This window comes from Nyctereutes procyonoides, unplaced genomic scaffold (genome assembly GCF_905146905.1).
Source record: "Nyctereutes procyonoides isolate TBG_1078 unplaced genomic scaffold, NYPRO_anot_genome, whole genome shotgun sequence".
NCBI lineage: Eukaryota > Metazoa > Chordata > Mammalia > Carnivora > Canidae > Nyctereutes > Nyctereutes procyonoides.
Window position 1 is genome coordinate 23,370,749 of NW_026575121.1, and position 23,038 is coordinate 23,393,786.

The window sequence follows — 23,038 nt, forward strand, 5'->3', positions numbered from 1 at the left end:
GGACTGATGATGTAGAAAAAGAGAAAAGACAGAAATGACCAAAATGAAGAATATAGGTAGGGATGTAACTAATAATCTGACAAGAATAAAAAAAGATTATAAAGGAACACTGTTATTAACTTTGTGTCAACAAATTCTACAACGTACATGAAATCAACAAATCTCTACAAAAGAAAAAATTACCGAAACTGGCAAAAAATAGAAAATCTGAAAAAACCTATACCAAGAGTTTGCATCATTAAAAACAAACAAACAAACAAACAAACAAAAAATTTGTACAAAGGAAAAAGCCAGGTTTCACCGGAGAATTCTATCAAATATTTTTTAAAAGGAATAATACAAATCCTTCTTATACTATTTTAATAAACAGATGAGGAAAGAATGTATTGCATCTTGTTCTAAGGAACCAATATTACCTTGATATCAGGTAAAGAAATAGGAAAGATTAAGCTAAAGATCGATTTCCCTCATAAATATAGATGAAAAGTATATAAGAAAATATGAAACTTTATCTAGCAATATATAAAATATATAAAAGAATTATACACAACTTTTATTTATTTTTTTATTTGTCTATTTATGATAGTCACACACACACACACACAGAGAGAGAGAGAGAGAGAGAGAGAGAGAGAGAGAGAGAAGCAGGCTCCATGCACCAGGAGCCCGACGTGGGACTCGATCCCGGGTCTCCAGGATTGCGCCCTGGGCCAAAGGCAGGCGCCAAACCGCTGCACCACCCAGGGATCCCTATACACACCTTTTAGATATGTGACCATGTATACAAATGATCAAATGATGTTATCCTAGGAATGAAATGAAGATACCTTTAATGCTCAAAAAAGTCAATTAATATAATGCATTATATTAATAATACAAATGACAAAACACATGACCATCCCAACAGGTGTACAAAAATCATATCACAAAATGCAAAATCTACTCATAGTAAAAATTTTCAACAAAAAATAGAAGGGAATTTTCTTTTTTTTTTTTATAAAAATTGGAATGGGAAAACCTATAATTAAGATTACTATAGATGGTGAAAGAATGATTTACTCCTCTGAAATTGGGAATGAGGCAAGGATTTCACCCCTGTCACTTTTGATCAACTTTGCATTGAAGATTCTACTCAGTGAAGTAAAGAAAAAAAAAAAAAAGGAAGAAGTCAAGAAACAAAAATCATTCAGAAAGAAAGAAATAAAGCTGGTTTTATTCACAAACAACAGTGCTCGCTTCGGCAGCACATATACTAAAATATTCACAAACAACATGACCCTAGATATCTAAAATTATAAAGTTGCCCCACTACCAGAACTGATAAATTCTTTGTATCAGCAAGGTCTCAGGATACAAGATTGACATACAAAAATTAATCATATTTCTATATACTAGTAAAAAATGAAATGAAAAATGTAAAAGTAATGCCATTACAACAATATCAAATATAATAAAATATTTAACAGTAAATTTAATCAAATAGGGCAAGATTTGCACTCTGAAAACTGAATTTATTAGAAGAGGTTTTAATAAATAGCCATTCTGTGTCACTGGCTTGCAAAACCTGATGTTGCACATGCTTATGCAATAGTGAAGTTGTAAGTTTGTAAATGAAGTTTACAATGTTAAGTGAAGTTTGTAAATGTTATCAATATTTACCATGATGTTCTAGAGCTTGAACTTTCTATAACATGATGTAATCATTTAAAGATTAAAAATTAAGATCTGCATAATAGTGCATGTATGAAAAAATGTCAACTTTTTTACTAGACTTTTATATTTATTTTATTAATTGAGTGCACTTCTGATTTTGTCTGCTTTTTTCTATGTGGACATCTATATGTGCATATATGTAGGTATATAATATTTCTATTGATATATATTGCATATATGAAGAAATATATAAATGTTGTAGATGACTTAACTATAGGTTAATGATGTAACCATTTATTGAAGAGACTGTCTTTCTTCCAGTGGATCGTCTTTCCTCCTTTATCGTATATTAGTTGAGCATAAAGTTCAGGGTCCACTTCTGGGTTCTCTATTCTGTTCCATTGACCTATGTGTCTGTTTTTGTGCCAGTACCACACTGTCTTGATGAACACAGCTTTGTAGTACAACCTGAAATCTGGCATTGTGATGCCCCCAGATATGGTTTTCTTTTTTTAAAATTCCCCTGGCTGTTCGGGGTCTTTTCTGATTCCACACAAATCTTAAAATAATTTGTTCTAAGTCTCTGAAGAAAGTCCATGGTATTTTGATAGGGATTGCATTATACGTGTAAATTGCCCAGGGTAACATTGACATTTTCACAATATTAATTCTGCCAATCCATGAGCATGGAATATTTTTCCATCTCTTTGTGTCTTCCTCAATTTCTTTCAGAAGTGTTCTGTAGTTTTTAGGGTATATTTTGAGAACCATTTGAATGGTAAATGGTTCTCCAACCTTTTATTTTCAGGTTGTAGGTGTCCTTCTGTCTAAAATGAGTCTCTTGTAGACAGCAAATAGATGGGTCCTGTTTTTTTATCCAGTCTGAAACTCTGCGCCTTTTGATGGGGTCATTAAGCCCATTCACGTTCAGAGTTAATTGAACTTCTTCTTAAAGGGGAGTTTTAAGAGTCCCCCTTAAAATTTCTTGCAGAGCTGGTTTGGAGGTCACATATTCTTTCAGTTCCTGCCTGTCTTGGAAGCTCTTTATCTCTCCTTCCATTTTGAATGAGAGCCTTGCTGGATAAAGTATTCTTGGTTGCATGTTCTTCTCATTTAGGACTCTGAATATATCCTGCCAGCCCTTTCTGGCCTGCCAGGTCTCTGTGGAGAGGTCTGCTGTTACCCTAATATTCCTCCCCATGAAAGTCAGGGACTTCTTGTCTCTTGCTGCTTTAAGGATCTTCTCTTTATCTTTAGAATTTGCAAGCTTCACTATTAGATGTCGAGGTGTTGAACGGTTTTTATTGATTTTAGGGGGGGATCTCTCTATTTCCTGGATCTGAATGCCTGTTTCCCTTCCCAGATTGGGAAAGTTTTCAGCTAGGATTTGTTCAAATACATATTCTGGCCCTCTGTCCCTTTCGGCGCCCTCGGGAACCCCAATTAAACGTAGGTTTTTCTTCCTTAGAGTGTCATTTATTTGCCTTAATCTGTCTTCATGGTCCCTTAATTGTTTGTCTCTTTTTTCCTCAGTTTCCCTCTTTGCCATTAACTTGTCTTCTATGTCACTCACTCGTTCTTCCACCTCGTTAACCCTCGTCGTTAGGACTTCTAGTTTGGATTGCATCTCATTCAATTGATTTTTAATTTCTGCCTGATTGGATCTAAATTCTGCAGTCATGAAGTCTCGTGAGGCCTTAATGCTTTTTTCTAGAGCCACCAGTAGCTGTATAATGGTGCTTCTGAATTGGCTTTCTGACATTGAAGTGTAATCCAGATTTTGTAACTCTGTGGGAAAGAGGGCTGTTTCTGATTCTTTCTTTTGAAGTGAGGTTTTCCTTCTAGTCATTTTGCTCAGTGCAGAGTGGCCAAAAACAAGTTGTATTGGAACACGGGGGAGTATCACTGGTCCGTCTAGCTGGTCTTCTGGGGGAGGGGCCTGTTGTGCTGATTTTCAGGTGTTAGCACTTGGGGGAGCTGCTCTGCCCCTGCCTGCTGCAGGGCTCAGCGGGGGTTGTTTACCCCGTGGGGCCCCAGGAGGAACAGCAGCAGTTGCTATGGCAACTCTGGAAGCCTGGATTCAGCCTCCGCAGGAACTACGGGGCGGGGCTCAGGGCTCTCGGCTCTCCGTCCGCAGGGCCTGGAGGCTCCGGGGCGGGGCCGCTGATGTGCTCAGCTCAGGGCAGGAGCGTCCTCGCTGTCCTGGGCCCTCCCGGCCTCTGCCTGTCCCGGGGGAGGCCGGATCCTGGGCTGTGTCCCGGCGCCCTGTGCTCCGGGGCCTGCGCTGTGGGATTCGCGCTCCCGCCCCGCAGCCCCCTCAATGATGTAAACTCTTGTTGTCAATTCTCTGCAACATTTTCTCCCAGAATGATTATTGCCTTTTGAAATATTTTTTACCTGAATATATTCTCAATATTCTTATGTATTCTATTTTATCAGTGTTTTGTCTTTGAAAATTCTGTTTTGTATATCATGTACTGAAAGGCCTTCCTAGCCCAATATTGAAAGTGTATACATCATATTTCTTTTCCTCTGGCATCAATATGCTTGTATTTTGCACATTTAATATTTACTGTTCTTAGAAACTGCAGATATATTAAGATGTTCAAGATTTATTGCTTTCCTGTTGGTTTCCTTGCCTTGTTTGTTTTTTCCCTATTTTTAATTCCTAGTGTAATTTACTGATTGGCTTTTAGCCAATTCACCTCTCTGCGTTTTCTAATAAAATACTTTAAAATAGTCAAATTATTACATTTATTTATGTGGGCAAATATAATACATCCTATAGTGTACATTTAAAATTTTGAGACACATTGAATTCAAATACATAGACTTATTCCCTCCTTAAATGCTTCTTCCATTTGTTTCTTTTTCAAAATGATGTTCTGCATACAAGCGGTTACTTAATCTTCAAGGTTTTTATTAGAAATTAAACATGGATATGTAGATATTCAGATTGATATATTTTCATATAACAAATCATCTTTCTTATTTTTATCATCAACTCACACATAATTATAATCCACCACTAGAAAAATTATCATAAATTTACTAATCCAAACATAATTAAAGTCATTATGAGTGTTAGCAGTACCCTATACATGTAATAAGGAACAATTCTGGTTTTCTTTTGGTGACTAATGCTAATACTTCATTTATTTTTAATTTGTACAGCATTTCCCATTTGGCTTTGACATTTTTAGTTACTAATTAAGAATTAATGTAAGATGTGGGGGGAATTAATAAATGCTTTCATGATGCTGATGAATACATATTTGTGAGGGAATTAGTTAATATATTCTAACCACTGCATGGATACATCCGATCTGCACAATCCACAGATTGCCCTCATATAGGTACAATTCTAACATGTTTCCATTGTTTCTTTAAAACACAGTGCATTCATTAACAAATTTACTTTGATTTCAAATTAAACACAATAGGTAGCATACTTCAGATATTAAATAAATACGACCATTGGAGTTCAAGTATTTATTCTGATGGCAATATTTTTATTATTTTGTTCAAGATTTATTATATATTTTTCCAAATAGCATTTTATGACTAATATACTAAGCATAGACATTAACTTACAATGTATTTAAATGTGTGACTCACATGTAACTATATTTCTTCAACATTTATGTAATTTTCTTCTATTTTTATATAAATTGCTTCTTCTTAAAGTAGAACATCATATTACTTTGTTTTACAATTGACATAAAAATATTGTTCATATTTAATAAAATCTTTAAATACGTATAAGTAGTTTTATTGGATAAATAAGTATTAATCTAATAAATAAACATTTGGAAAAATCAAGTTTCATATTTCTACTGTATACATTTTTAATTTCTCAGATTAAAATATAATATTGTTACATTAATTTTTTTAAGGTTTTATTTAATTATTCATGAGAGTCACAGAAGAGAGGCAGAGATGTAGGCAGAGGGAGAAGCAGGCTCCATGCAGGAAGCCCGATGTGGGACTCGATCCTGGGACTCCAGGATCATACCGTGAGATGAAGGCAGAGGCTTAACTGCTAAGCCACCCAGGCACCCTGTTACATTAATATTATAAAGTTTTAAATCATGAAAGACTATCTATATAGATTAAAGGATAAATTTATAACATATTGTATTTTCCAATTTCTTTTCCAATTAAAAAATAAAACATGACAGCTTGTCTCTATATAAGATTTGGATTTGTCATGATAGCATTAATATGTCTGACAAACAAAAACTAACCCCTAATTGTTAGGAAAAGGACAAGCATACTTAATTTAATTATTTTATTTGTAATATTATTTTAACAACTTTTGTTCACATAAAAATGAATCACTGTCATATAATTCAAAGATGTTAATATACTGATCTGTTTTACATCAGTTTACTTATAAAATACGTAACTAAAAATACGTATCTAAAAATAGATATGTACGAATATGCTTATATATAAGTGTGTTGTTTGCAAATGTGTAGTAAACTAGCTATAGCTGTATTTATGAAGCAAATCAGAAGACTTCTAAAAACAATACATAAATATTGGAAAACCTTTTTTTCTGCTCAAAAGCTTGAAAACCCTTGAAGAAAGGACAAAAGTCATTGGCAATTGTGCCCCAAACAGAACAATAATTAAAGCAAATTCACTGGAATGATATACTTTCTCACTTCCATTTAGAGTATTGCAGACTATTTGAAGTAGCTATCACATCCCATTTTATAGAATCTTGCATATGAAAGATGTTGTGTTGAAAGATAAATCGAGGCGCATTGCAGTTGTCAAGGGTTTATTTGAGCAAACATGGATTTTGAATGGGTGGCACCAAATCAAAAGTGGTTTGGACCACTCCACTGAAGGAGCTAGGGAAACTTTTTTATACAGAAGCGGAAGCAAAGCAAGGAATTTGATTGACTGTAGTTAAAAGACTACCATATTTGGGAAAGCCTAATTGTCTGTTTGTGATTGGTTGTTCTTAGGTTTGGATTTCAAAACCTTAAAGGTATTTTTTTCATATTTATTCTGGTTAAGGTTTCAGTTTGCTTACTTAGGCTTTTGATGGCATTAGAGACACTTCAGTCTAATGGTCTGCTCATTTAGTTATCTAGGTGGGAGTCTCCTCATAGACTCCCATCTGCCTATGCACAGCAAAACCAATCACTGAGACATCAGCTATGTAGTGAGGAGAGGAGAGAGTAAGTTTCAAATACACCTCCCCAATGGAGGAGAGAACAAATTTTTATAATCATCAGGATTGAGATGATATGCATATTGATGAAAACAGTGGGGAAACTTATGATTAGTCATAAGGAAAGATGGAGTATGTGCATTGAGCAAACATATGTAATATATATCCAGTGTTCACTTTGGGGTAGAGATTTAACATCAGAACAAGCAAAATTCAGCCCCTAACCTCAGGAAGTTCTTTTAGGACAAGAATAACGGGTTATTAGCATGCCCCTAAGGCTGGTAAAAACTAAATGAGGTCTTGAGCTTGTTATCTTAGGTAAGGAATGGACCTTGCTTGTTCATAGGCTGGAACTGTAACAGTTGACCTTGAGTTCAGGCTTTTGCAGAGACAGCTAATGTATTTGTTAGTGGGGTCTGAAAAGAGAGAATAGCTGATTAGGGGGGATTCATTCTCTGAAAAACAAGCTTTAAATTTTATGTTAGTCTCAACCTCATTAACCCTATGGGGCACAGTTTCTCCATGATACACTCCAAATAAGATTTTTGAGGTTGTGCAGTAAACATCATGATATATGATGACTTTGCTTTTTGGAATTTGTTTTTACATCTGACTTAAAATTACTTTAAAAGCCAATCTTTGAAAAACACAGAAGAAAAAAATAATTGTACAGTGAGTTCACACTGGGAATCCCACTACAAATCTCATTGACCAAGAAAAATGTATGAGAGAACATAGAGACCTAGAAAGAAATTAGAACAGGCTCAGAAGTATAGGATGATCTTACTTCCTGATATTAATCTGTTGCTTTTACATTATTATTAAGAGTATTTGTCACTCTCAGATGTGTGTTGGTTGGAAAGATAAGTTCTAATTGTTATCATCAATTTCTTAATAAGAAAAAATAGAAGCCTCAGAAGCCACTCTCTATACTATTATAGTGGTTTTCAGATATCTCAGAGATTGGATTCCATTTTGTATATTGATGTACAAAGGCTTTCTCAATACAAGGTTATAAAAACTTTCTCCTTATCGAAGGGTTTGTACTAAAGGAGGCTACAAAGAAGATTATAGAAGGAGAGGCAAGAGTTAAATAAAAATAATCAATATAAATTACCTCCAGTTAAGGATGAGTTCAGGAGGAAGAAAAAAAGAGCAATCATTTTATGTAACCTTTAAATTAGCCTGGATAACTAGCCAGACTGAGGATCGGTACATAAATAGTTGCAGAGATTTTCAAATAATGCTTAAGACATGACCTGAAATTACTCTGTATTAACAAGGAATACATTTAATATTGTTAAGGAAAACGCAAAAATCTGGAGCATGCAGTTTTCTTCAGGGACTAAGAAGCAAACATTATCTTATTAGAAATATATCAAGCAAAGGATATAGTTGGTAGTTAGGATTAAAATTGAGAGAGGGTAATAGAAGAGATTTGCACTGATCTATAACCTTCTGGGGAAAAAGAGTTAATAATAATAGGTGCAAACATTTCCCTGAAGCAGAAGGAACTTCCAGTAACACAGAGAAAAGGATACATAAAATGGATGTGGCTATATAAATTGTATAATTGCAATATAGCAAACATTAGGAGATTGCATAAGTAATATTCTTCATTTTGTTTATAAAATGAGAAGCTAGGTTCTCTCTATGAAAGGGATATAAATTTAACAGGATAGTGGCAAAAATAGGAATAATTATTCAAGGGTATAAAAGGGAATTGGCAATTAAGAATGAGTAAAACAATTAATGGGAGGATTGAAAGAATATCTTATGTTGGTTTCAGGCAATTATAGTAAATGTAAGCATGCACTGAGACTGGCTACTGAAAGTTGATTATTTTCTTAAAGAGAGACTTTTATCTTTGATCAGTCGATAGAAACTCATGTCTATGATGTGATATGTGAAAATTTGTATCTCCATGCTAAGTTGACAATAGCACCAAAGTCATAAAAAGATTAATAATACATTTTTAAGTTTTTTTTCTTTTTGTTGTTCTGGAATAGTCCTACATAGTACTTTATAGATCATTAACACATGTATTAAATTTGTATAATTTTTAAAAATTAAAAAATTTAAAACAATTTCTAAAATTATTTACTCTTAGAATTAATATATCAGGTCCACCTTAAACTATATCTTTCTTTAAATACAGCTTCTTGAGATGAAAAGAATTTTCTTTTCCTACTGTCATTTGGTATCAGGAAGGAAATTGTGTTAATTTAAGAGCAAATCCTTTGTTCTGTCCATTTCAAGCTTCACATCCAAAATCTCAACCTCTGGATTACAACAATTTTTCTCTCCCTGAGAATGTGTTTCTTATAATACAGAAAAAGAAATGAAAGAAATTCAAAATCTCCAGCTGTTTAAAACTGAAATAAAACGTACACACATGCACACATAATTTGTTTCAGCTCAAAATGTATGTGTTGTCCTTGAGTGAAGATTAGGGCAATTAATTTTGGTTGTTTCCCTTACCTAAAAAATCAATCAGGCAGTGATGATATCATCAGACACATCAAAGGTTTTAAAGAAACAGTAAACAAGATTTAATTATTGCACTTACCACATAGTGGGCGCACTCTAGGAAACTAAACTGTAAGGCAGATTAATTTTCTTTTATTTTTCTTTCCCTGTAGTGATTGCTATAGCAACTAAACTGAATTGCATGTGAGGCTAACATCTACAAACTTTTAAGGCAAACAGCTGCTACAGTGTACTCCCAATCTTTAACATGAAAGAAAGAACAGCCATCCAAAGTGTTGTTGAATGATTAATTCTACAAAAGGTCCTATTTAATGTGTATTGAACAGATCTCTCATTGTTTTGAAAAAAATCTTAGAAACATCATCTTTGTTTATACACATCATGCAAATCATTGCTAGGGACAGTCTTTCTTCTTCATAAAAGAGTACAATAAAACCTTCTTACAGAGTTAATCAGATTTAGTAGATAGGATTATTTGTATAAACAATGATCCTTTTATAAAAGGCCTACTCTAGCAAAATTAGAGTAAGTGAAATTACACTTTTTATTATATGGTGTCTTTCCTTTTTATTGTTTTCTATGTATACATTGAGGCAAAAATGTCTGAGATGAAATTCATTTTATTTGAAGTAGAACTGTGTATGAGAGACTGTAATAATGGTACAATGGAAATATGTTTGTGGAGATGAAGAAATTAATATAACTGACATTTTTACCTAATACAATATGTTTATTTTTGTACTCTTAACCATAATAGTTTTTAACATATAGCAAATATATGATTTTTATATAGATGCAATTTTTAAGAGAAAATACAACTTTTATAAATAATAAGCAATCATCTGTGGGTCAAAACTCATGGGCTTTTGTTTTTAAAGATTTTATTATTATTTATTTATTTATTTATTTATTTATTTATTTATTTATTTATTTGACAGAGAGTGCGCAAGCAAGAGGAGTGACAAGCAGAGGGAGAGGGAGAAGCAGGGTCCCTTCCAATCAAGGAGCCTGATTGATTGGCTCAAGGGGGGATAACATCCAAGGACCCTGGGATCGGGATCTGAACCCAAGGCAGATGCTTAACCAACTGAGCCACCCAGATGCCCCAAAATTCATGGGCTTTTGAAACCAAATATATTTGAATGGTCACTATCCTAATGAAGTCTTTATTGTGTTTTTTAGAAAAATAGATGGCTAAATATTAAAGCATTTTTAAGTATAATTAAGGATTTTTCATGTAGTATTTCATTAGCTAATTTATCAAATATTTACATAATTGCTTGTAATTTGTTATAGGCAGCTTAATCTACCCAGGCTGGCTTTTTGACATTTATGTATTAACTTCTCTCCTACAGCCCTAGATTTTCTTTCCTTGAAATAATACCCACATTGTCTAGCAGTCACATAGTTTAAATGAAATTCACCCCACTTCAGGTCTAAGAGAGGCCTCCATTAGCCTGTGGTTATATATTAATCCATATCCCTTGTCACCCAGTTAACCCAAGGTTCTCTCTTAAACATATGATTGGATTAGGGAAGGAAACCTGTCTTAATTTGGTCCCATCATAGTGAATCCCAGGTATAATACTATTATTATTATTATTATTATTATTATTACTATTATTATTTGGAGAGAATTATTTTCTCTTCCCATACTTCTCTCTCCCTCCCGCCTCTTCTCTTTCCCTTTCTATCTTCACCTTTCTCTTGGATAAGCAAGGAGGTAATGCCACTGCATTGGTTAGTATCTTGTGAAAAATAAGGGCCAGTTATTTGCTAAAGCTAACACTGGCAAAGTGCAAGAAGAAAGCCTGGGAGGCGAAAGCATTGAACCACTCAGCACAATCCAGAAGCCTGGAAAGTTGTTGCCTTTCCAGGTGAAGGTCTTAATTCTAAATGTTTTAGTAACATGTGCCATTAAATGCTCTACTTATTTAATGTACTTTGAGTTAGGTTTTATGATAACTTAAAACATAAAATCCTCACTAATATACTTCCCTTCTTGACTGAGGCATGATGAAATTAATTCTCCAGTTTGAAGTTCAAAAATTTTTGACCGTTTTTGTGCTGTATGTCATTATGACATGCTATATACAAAAGTACATGGATATATAGAATTAAACACAAGAGTATCTTACCCTAATTACTCATTTTTATGAGTTTTTTATATCATAAAATTTAGATTATTTATTTAAAGAAAACTACAGGCTCAGAAGTATTTACTCATTGAAAACTGGCATGGGGATGCCTGAGTGGCTCAGCAGTTGAGTTCCTGCCTTAGGCTCAGCTCAGGGCATGATCCTAGTCCTGGGATTGAGTCCCACATTGGGGAGCCTGCTTCTCCGTCTGGTGTCTCTGCCTCTCTCTGTGTCTCTTATGAATAAATAAGTAAAATCTTTTTTAAAAAAAGAAAGAAAACTGGCATGGACATTCAGCAGTTCCAATGGTCTTAGTAGGTTTAAACATTATTGTCAATGGTCTTAGTAGGTTTAAACGTATGTATTAATTTACTTATAATATCAACTAATATTTAACAAAATTGCATTAAATAACAAAATATACTATTGTCTTTCCCAAAGAAACACAATATTAATAATTTGTTATAAAAGTAATCAAATGTTTAAAACGCATCTATTAATTAACTTCAATATTAAATACCCATTAAATGCAGATGATTTCAGGAACTTTGGCTAGAGTTATGGTAAAACAAGAATTTGTGATGCTAGTCTTATTGGAACTTACTGGACACTAATACTTCAGATATTTTAAAAATCTACGACATTCCCTGTAATCATATAATGGCATCATGCTCTGAAGAAAGTAACTGGTAAGCATGAAAGAACATAATTACTTCCCTGGGAGGTAGGAGTCAAGACTCCTTCCAGAAGATACTATTTTGGTAGACATATTTGTGATGAATAACAGTTACATAGTTGAGGTTAGATGGTGATACAGGTCCTACAGGCAAAAGAACCAACATGATGAGGGCTTTGACATTGACAAAAAGAGAGCAAGAGCTCTTCTTAATTAGGAAAATTAAAGAAGGAAGTTCCAGAGCCTAGTAAGCAGTGACCAAGAGAGTTGTATCATGAGACTTGAGAAAATGACAAGAGCAAGATCAATAAGAGCTCATAGCTCCCTTAATTGTGTGTATATTTAATTATAAATTCAAGTGCACATTTGTTGAAAGACTATATAGTGTCCTTTAGTATCTTATTAAAATATTCATTAGCCTATTGGTTAAAAAATAGATTTAAAGAGAATGAGAAATGAAACAAAAAAGATACAAAAGCCTGTTAGAAGTGTCTAGGTAAAAGCTGCAGGTCATTAGGACTAAAATAAATACTGGTGATGGAAGATAATTAAATATGTGTGTGTGTGTGTGTGTGTGTGCATCCAGGCACACCCATTCACACATTCCTGTGCCAATAATAAAGGTGGAGTCAGGGTGATCTGGTGTTTGATTTAAGGTGAGATGAGAGAGCTAGCTGCCAAAATGGATTTACTGTTTCTATAATGTTACTTTGGGTAGTGATATTGCTCTTTTCAGAATTGAAGAATGGAGGAAATTTATAAATGGGAAGTATAGTTTGAGAATTCAGAATTTATGTTTTATTTGAATAGATGTTGGAGCACCTCAGTCCCATAAGCCCTAGAGAGGTCAAACAGATAATTGGCTACTCATGAGTGAAATTCAGGAAAGTGAAATTCAGCTGAAATATTAATTTGGAAATTGACAGTTTTTAGATCACTCATAATAAAATGGTAACATCACATCATGTGTATTTAATGTCATATTACTTTTTAGGTTAGCATGCAGTAAAATGGACTTTAATTTGGTAGTTCTATAAATTTTAGACCTGTGTGTATATTCACATAAACACCACGATAATCAAGATACAAAATAGTCTCACACCTTCAAAGGCTTCCTCCTGTTATCCCTCTGTAATCATTCACTTGCTCCACTGTTAATCTCTGGCAGGCATTGATCTATTTTCTGCCATTAGGTTTTGTCTTTTGGGACAAACTTATGTAGCTGGAATCACACAGTAAGTGACTTTTGAGACTGAGTTCTTTCACTTAGTCTTTAATATTCATACAAGTTGTGCACATCAGTAAAACCTACTGTTGGGAGCCAAGTGACTCGGTGCATCTAAACGTAAGTATTCACTTTGATTACCCAGTATTAGTCCATTGTATGGATGTACTGCATTTTGTTTTTCCATTCCATTCACAATTTGAAGTACATTTGGGTTGTTTCCAGTTTTCTTTTCTTATAAATAGAACTTCTATCAACATTTGCTTCTTTGTTTTTATATGAGTATAACTTTTCACTATTCTAGGCTAAATCTTGATAGATAGGATTGCAGATTCATACGGAATGTATATGGGTATTTTTGTGAAAGAAATTGCCAAGCTATTTCCAGATTGTTTGTATAATTTTTCACTTCAGTGGACTATATGTATGATTTCTGTATGCTTTACATCTCCACTAGGACTTGATATTGTCATAGTTCTTATTCTTTTTAAGAATTTATTTATTTATTTATTTATTTATTTATTTATTTATTTAGAGAGAAAGGGTGCACCTGAGCAGGGGCAGAGAGAGAGAGAGAGAATCGCAAACAGACTCCATGCTCAGTGTGAGCCCAAAAACAGGACTCGATCCCATGACCCTGAGATCATTACCTAAGCCAAAATCAAGAGTCAGACATTTAACTATCTAAGCCACCCAGGCACCTCATCTATTTAGATTATTTTTAGTATCTTCATTGTCATTGACTCTTGCCTTGTCATCTCAAAACATATATTGCTTTGCTGGCATTTTTAACTTCGTTAAGCAGTCTTCCTCAATGACTATTGGAGCATTTTATAAATAGCTATTTTTAAAGTATTTTTCAAAGAATTTCCTCAATGATATTACTTGCCATTGGTATCTCTTGATTGTGTCTTTCCTGATATTTATAGAGATTTTCCTGGTTTTTCTCTTGGTGATAAGTTTTGGTTATACCATGGAATTTTGTGATATGACACACTGAGTCTTATCTAATTTCTGTGGAATTTTTTTGTTTTTAAGCTGGCAATCAACTTTGGCTAATTTGGCTGACACATTCTTTTTAGGCTCCAGTGGATTTTGGTGTTAATGTTAGTACAATTTTCAAAGAGTTTTCAGTGCTATTCTGACCTGCTCCATATGTGTACAGCCAGTAGCCACTTTTGGGAACTTAGCAGCAATTTATCTCTTTGTTTATGATTTAAAATATTTTCATGCTACTTTAGAATTAGATTCATACATATTTCATTAGGGATGAACCAAGAGTTTAAACTCCCTTCCTGTCATCTTCTGGGTGCTAGCTAGATCCCCTGTTAGTGCTTTGTCTAAAAACGTTGGACACTATTTACCCCCTTCCCCCACCAATGTGCAATTCTTTGGTTGTACCTCCATTCTGGCCCAGGTGCAGAAAGACAGAGGTAGAGAAATATTAATGGGGCTTGTCCTAGTGTCTAGTTATATCATTTTTTTTAATTGAAGAGTATTTTCCCCTCGTACAGAGTTTTAGGTGCTACAAGTCCTGGCTATCACTACTGTCCTTGCCAGAAGAATCCTTTCCTACACACTAAGCCTGAACTGGAGGCTTTTCCTGGCATTCTCTGTGACTGTGTTGATGTCCAAGTCTAGTTTTTGAATTGCCTTGAGACCAGGTTGAGAAAAACAGGAAAATAATAATTCAATGACATTGAAATTCTCATCTCAATATGCCTGCTACTGTTTATTTTTCAGAGTTCTCACCTAGTTCCCCCATATGCTCTGTTTAGATTGTTTAACTAAATTCATTTGGAGAGAAAGAGTGTATTGTGCTTGCTTAACTTTCCAGGCTCTGGAAGGGGAACCTGCCTAATTATTTTATTTTTACAACATGGCTAAGCACACTTGTCTGATATGGGACTTTCTGTGGCAGGGATTAAAACAAATCAGCCTTAATTACAAATATGCAAACCCACAGACTTATCCTACCTAATACAAAGCCCTAAAGACAATTGAGTACTTGCTTTGAGAGAATATGAGCTTAATGGAGGTCTGAACAATGCAGCATCCTCATTCACTCAGGTATGTCCTAGCATCATCAATTTGGAATTATTTGGAAAATGAGTTTTTAATAGCAGCTATTTCTAACCCTAAATATATGTACCATTTAAGGATTCAGATTGAACATCACTCCCCAAACAAATCTGAACCTTATCAGCATGCAATTCATGGAAAACAGAGCAGCCAGGACTGAGAATTCAGGCTCATAGAATACCCCTGTATTGCTCAGTCTATGAAATGCATAGCAGTCATAGCAAGACTAAAGAGTTTAGGAACCATTCTAAACTGTTTTAACAGCTAGAATTCTCCAAAGTGGGAATTTAAAACTTAAAATTTAATAGTATTAAAATACTATACTAATAATATATTTAAAAAAGAAATGATGAGGGCTGTTTGTCATAATATAACCACATCCCTAAGGCAGTAAGAGATACTAAACTTAACCAAGTATCTGTAATTCCCAAGAGTAGTTATTATCTTATGACAACTATGCACTAGATTCACTTTGCTTCTATAATAAATGTCTGTATTGTGATAGAAAATGTAGCATAATTTTCTAGAAGATAAAATAGGTTTGACAGCAGTCTCAGTTTGTTTCACATGAAGTAATCCAACATGTAAAATATTTTCTAACCAAGTAAGGTACCTCTTTTAACTTCTCTCATTTAGAAGTCGGCGTCACTTTGAAGACATAGAGGCCTGCCAGTGAGCTTAATCCATGGGGTTCTCTGAACTATCAACCCGTAGTTGACAAGACATTCACATTAATGCTGTATGATATGTATCATTTCACAAAATTTTAGAGTACAATGTGAAGCTAGAATAAGAAGAGCATCAATTAGCATTTGTCTTTGGAAAATAAAATAGGTCTTTCATTCTAAAGGTCATACAATTTTGCTTTTATAGTAATATTCTACAAAGTTTTTCATTATTTTTGGATTATGTGAGGATTTCTATTTCTAATTTTTTTTATTAAGTTTGAGGGAATGTGCATTTGGTTTAGGAAAACAGACTGCTTCAGGTATTTTAAACTGCCAGGGACGTTATAGGGGGAATTAGAGTCTTAAAATAATATCAGAAATGTTGAGGTGAGAAGGTCAAAGAGTCCATAAATCCCGTGTAAGAAATCAGGAAATGCAGATATCACTAGGAGCCTCTGCAGATAAGATGAGCCGCCTGCAGCATCCAGCTGGGGGATTTGAAGAGGATGCTCCCAACCTACCAGCAAAACCTTACATCCATCATCTGCCAAAGCCAATGCTTAGTTACCACTGCTGCAGGGGCAAACCTGGCTTCTCTTTCACTTTCCAAATCTGCACAAATGTCTTTTAATGGAAAAATTTAAAGTGGAAACTTTCAGGCCAGCAAGCTCTCCATCAAGTGTAGCATGGACAAAAGCTTATTAAGGCAGGAATTGTGATTACTATCAACAGGCAATGACTCGCTACTTAGCATTCTTGAATATCTCCCTACGCATAATTAAAAGAAAAATGCTATAGTATCACACTTTTGCTTATCGTGCTAGTTTCTTAGGATTCCTATAACAAAGCACTGTGTAGCTTATTCAACAGAAATCCATTGTCTCAGTGTTCTGGAGGCCAGAAGTCCAAAATCAAGGTTCATCAGGGTTGGTTCACTCTTTCTGAGAGTAATGAGGGAGTATCTGTTCCATGCCTCACTCTTATGGTCACTATATATAAAAAAAAAAAATCACTAAATCAACAGATGGCATAGCTATGAGGGCATTTTGGCAAAGAATACACATTTATGTTCAATCGAAGTACCTTTTCACAAGAGCCATCCACTGCTTCCCTGGGAGATGATATCATTTTGGATTCTCAGCTGATCTCTGCTTTTGGATAGTGGTGTCAGTTCACCCTTGGAGAGAAAAACTTCATCTAGTTGAATCTTGGCAAGTACCTCCGTACTTGCCACCATACTTTGTTCATGAGCTTATTGAGCGTAAGCTAGGATAGGTGAGACGGAGGCTGACTGACTGTCATTAAATAAGTCATCTTTCCCACCTAAGTATTAAGGATCTCGTCAGTATTGAGTGAACTTCAAATGGAATGCAAATCTCTTTATATGCTATACCCTAACAGATCCTTCACATGTATTTTCTAAGTCCTATACTTCTGCAATCCTCTGATTTTTTTCCCTTATCATTCAACCAAGTTATTAGCCCCTCCATATCAAACAGTATACATCCATATATTTGACCATTTCCTCTTTAGGCAAAATGTACACCAGATATATGTCTCAGGTCTTTTTTAAAAAAATTTATTTATTCATGAGAGACACAGATAGAGACAGAGACAGAGACATAGGCAGAGGGAGAATCAAGCTCCTTGCAGGGAGCCCAATGCAGTACCCAATCCCCGGATGGGGATCATGCCTTGAGTCAAAGGCAGATGCTCAACTGCTGAGCCACCCAGGTATCCCTATATCTCAGATCTTATATTTTGGGAGGATTTTCTTTTTCATTGTATTTTACATACACTCCACACTGAGGACATTTTAAGTAGTGTAGCAATTCACTTGTAGATGACACTAACATTTCAACTGGATTCCAGATATTTTCCTCAACACATGATAATAAAAGTGTTTCTCAAGATTTCAGATAAATGTATGAATGTCTTCTATCACAGGTATATGCTTACATATTTCTCTTTTCTTTTCCTGAGTTTCCTGATTCATAGATATTGTTATGGAATAGATGCAGAGATATACTAAAAACTGCTGTAATTTTGGCAGTCTTTTGCATCATGAAGTATTCTTTTTTGTCCCATGTAATGATTTTTAATTTTTTTAAAAGATTTTATTATTTATTCATGAGAGACACACAGAGAGAGAGGCAGAGACACAGGCAGAGGGAGAAGCAGGCTCCATGCAGGGAGCCCGATGCAGGACTCGATCCCGGGTCCCCAGGATCACACCCTGGGTGGAAGGCAGGTGCTAAACTGCTATGCCACCCGGGCTGCCCTCATGTAATGATTTTTAGTCCAAAATCTACCTTATGTGATATTAAAACCATGATCCAAACTTTTAATATCTATTTACCTTTATATGTTTTGTATATATATTTTAATCCTTATGAATAAATCCATTTTATGTGGTTCTCTTCTCAAAAACATCAAAATACATTTCTGTTATATTATTGATATATTTCTTAAATAGATATATTTACTTTCATTTATTTTTATGTGTATGTTTGAGCTTAGTGGTAAATATTTTTTATGTGTTGCTTTTAGATTTATAGTTTTATTCTGTTGATATTTTATATTTTTTAGTTTTATTGATATATTCTATTGGGGTTTGTAATAGGAATGCAAAGTTTATATAACATTTGAAAATAAGTAAGTGTAATTTTCCATATTATCAGACTAAAAAAGAAACACAAAATAAAGAAAAACATGATATTTTAAAATATGTGCCATTATAGTTTCGGGTACAATTTAACATCCATTCATGATAATAACTGATACCAAACCTGGTACATGAACAGCACCCCTCAAAAAACTTAGATATAGCATCATATTTAATGGTGAAGACTAAATGTTTCCACTCTAAGCTGAACACTAGTCTAAAATGTCCATTGTAATCATTTCAATGTTGTACTAAAGAGTCTAGCAAGAATAGAGCAAAATGCACGGATAAACTTCTGGTTTCCAATTCAGCATATAAAAAGCTTGGAAGTTGCCACTAACAAGAAAAAGCTGAACAAACTAAAAAATCAACGACTCTTCTAAAATCTGTAAGAAAAGTGAGGTCACAGGGTAAACCATAGATTGGAGTCATGGCTTAGTTGGGTAGACTCGTGAATGATCCATCCTTGAATCACCTGCAAAGGTAGGAAAAACTGAGCTATAATTGAGGAATTGTTGGAGGCTCAGTGTGGACATCTCTGAGAGTTAAAAACTCCAGGAGGACGCTATTATACCAATTCGTCAACAATTTTGTGAAATTTATCTCAAGGAGTTCTAATAGATTCTCTTAGTAAATATCAGAGAAAAATTCCTTCTTGGTTTCATAGGGAGAATGTTAAGGGAACCATTTTAAATATTCTAGGATATTCTGTTCTTTTTTTTTTAAGACTTTATTTATTTATTCATGCGAGACACAGAGAGGCAGAGACATAGGCAGAGGGAGAAACAGGCTCCCTCTAGGGAGCCAGATGCGGGACTCAATTCTAGGACTCCGGGATCACACCCTGAGCACAAAGGTAGCTGCTCAACCACTGAGCCACCCAGGTGCTCCAGTGGTACTTTATTCTTGCCTTTAGGAGAAACTGGGTAACTAGATCTCGCTACTGTGTAATCAGAGACTAACTTACCAGAGGAAGGGAAATACCCAACTCTGACTTACCCTAGCCATTTTTTTCCCATCTGAAGGGGAAGGAAAAGAAATATATATACACACACACACACACATACATAAGCAAATATACAATGGGCATCAGTTATACAAGGGACAAGAGGGAGGAATTAGGATTATTTTGTTATTATAAAGTACTCATACTACCCATGAAGTAATGGAGTGTCGTTTGAAACTAGGCTTGAATTTGTTTCCAATAGTTTTGCCTTATAGCAACCACTAAGGAAGGTTGGCGGGGGAGGTATAACTTATATGCTAAGAAAGAAGAGAAAAGAGAGTCATATAAAATTCTTGGTTAAATCACAAAGTCATATTAAGAGTGGAAGACAGAAATACGAACAAAAAACAAGGGCAAAAGAATTGAGTAACAAATATGGTTGATACAGTCTAACTATATCTTATAATCACTTTGAATGTCAATGGTCTAAATGTACCAATTAAAAGAGATTGTCAGAGTGGATCGAAAAACAAGACCCAATTATATTTTTTCTGCAAGAAACCCACTTAACATATGAAGACAAATATAGATTAAAAGTAAATGGATGGGGATCCCTGGGTGGCGCAGTGGTTTGGCGCCTGCCTTTGGCCCAGGGCACGATCCTGGAGACCCGGGATCGAGTCCCACGTCGGGCTCCCGGTGCATGGAGCCTGCTTCTCCCTCTGCCTGTGTCTCTGCCTCTCTCTCTCTGTGTGTGACTATCATAAATAAATAAAAATTAAAAAAAAATTAAAAAAAGTAAATGGATGGATAAAAATATACCATGCTAGGACTAATCAAGGAAACCAGGAGTAGCTGTATTATTTTCACACAGAACAGAGGAACATCATCAGGGATGAAGATGGGCACTATATCATAATATAGGGGTGAATTCTCCAAGAAAGTATAACAATCCTTAATATACATGCGCCCAAACACAGTGCCACACTATGTGAAGCAAAAACCAGTAAAACAACAAAGAGGTATAGATAAATCTGTTATTACAGCTGGAGACTTCAACTCAGAAATGGACAGATCCAGCAGTCAGAAAAGCAGTAAGAATATAGTTAAATTCCTCAACACCAGCAATCAAATAAACATAAAAGACATCTTTATATTACTACATTCACCAACAGTAGAATGCACATCATTCTCACATAGAACATTCACCAAGAAAGACCATATTCTGGGCCATAAAACACAACTTAAAAAATTAAAAGAATAGAAATCATACAATTCCTGACCTCAGACCAAAATGGAATTAATCTAGAAATCAAAAACAGAAAGAGAGCTGGCAAAAGACCTGGAATAGCCCACATGGTATTGGTGGAGAAGAGTGAAGCTGGAGAACTGGCACTACCTGACTGACTCTAAGACTTACTATATAGCTACAATAATCAAGATAAGGTGGTATTGAGGAAAGAACAGACAAATATATCATTGGAACAGAATAGAGATCACAGAAAGAAACCTCTAAAATTATAATCAACTAACTTTGGCAAAGAAGCAAAGGTTAATGGGACAAAGATTGTCTTTTCAACAAATGGTGCCAGGGCAATTGTACAGCCACTTGCAAAAAAGAAAAAATAATCTAGACACGGATTTTACACCTTCACAAAAATTAACCCTAAATAGATCACAGACCTAAATGTAAAAAGTGAAATTATAAAATCCTAGAAGATTGTATAGGAGAAAATCTAGATGACTTTAAGCATGGCAGTGACTTTTGGATTACACACCAAAGGCATGGTGCATGAAATAAATAATTCATTAGCTGTTTGTTTTTTATTCTGTTGATTTTTCCTTTTCTGTACAGAAGCTTTTTAGTTTGATATAGTGTATGTAGTGGTATCTCTCTATATATACACACGTACATACAGTGCACTCTTACCCTTACACAGGAAGGAATGTTACACCATTTGTAACAACATGGATGACCACAGAGGACATTAACTAAGTGAAATAAGCTAGACACGGAAGGACAAATATCTTATGATACCAGTTACATGAGAATTGAGGTAGTCAAACTCATAGCAACAGAGAGTAGAGTAATAGTTGTAAGGGGTTGAGAGGAGGGGAGAGTGACAAGGTATCAGTCAAAGGTATAAGCTTCAGTTTTGCAAGATGAGTAAGTCCTAGAGATCTATACAACCTGATGCCTATGGTTAACAATATTGTATTGCATACTTTAAAAAGTGCTAGGAGAGTTGATCTTATGTTAAGTGTTCCTATCACAAAATAATAATAATAATAATAATAATAATAATAATAATAGCTATAAGAGGTCAGGAGAATTGTTTGGAGGTAATGGCTATGTATATGACATAGATTGTAGTAATGATTTCATATACGTATATTTACTTTCCAATTAATTAAGTATTCCAACTCTACACCAAGTAATTACAGCTTATTATATGTTAATCTCAATCAAGGGGTTTACAAAGGAGAAAAGGAAATAAATATATGGGTATGTACATATACTTTCACAAAATATTCAAAATATATACATAAATAAAAAATAAACTTATTGGCAAAAATATTTTAGATCAATAATGAATTATTAAAAAAAGATAAAAGGAAAATTTCATCAAAAGATACAGATATCCTCAAACTCAATACAATCAATAATATTTTCTCACAATGTATAGACTAAAAATGTCAGAATTTGAACAATAAATTGATAAATCTATACTATGACCATAACAAGAAAATGCATCACACAATTTTAGAAATTCAAATAGCAAACAGATAAAAAGGATAGCCCTTAGATGATTTGAACAATATAATTAAAAATTCATTCCCATGAATTTTTAGAACCCCCGCACTGGGTAATAAATATCAGAGACAAATTTCCTTTATAATTTTTATTGAATTATACACAGTATTTGGAAAATAATAGTATCATATTTTAGTACATACATAAATAAAATTTATTAAGGCATAAATTAAGTAATTGCTCATGACAAGGTTGTTTACTGTTGTTCTGGAACCCAGGAAGTAACTCTATAGTGAAAGAAACTGCACACAGGAGGGATTATTATTTTGTTGTTATTTTTTGTCTCATGTACACCATTTACAAAAATTTAATGACCTTTTAGAACTCAGATGGATATGTTATTAAGTTTTTCTGCGGGCAGCCTGGGTGGCTCAGCAGTTTAGTGTCGTCTTGGCCTAGAGCCTGATCCTGGATACCCGGGATCGAGTTCCACATCAGGCTCCCTGCATGGAGCCTGCTTTTCCCTCTGCCTTTTTCTCTGCCTCTCTCATT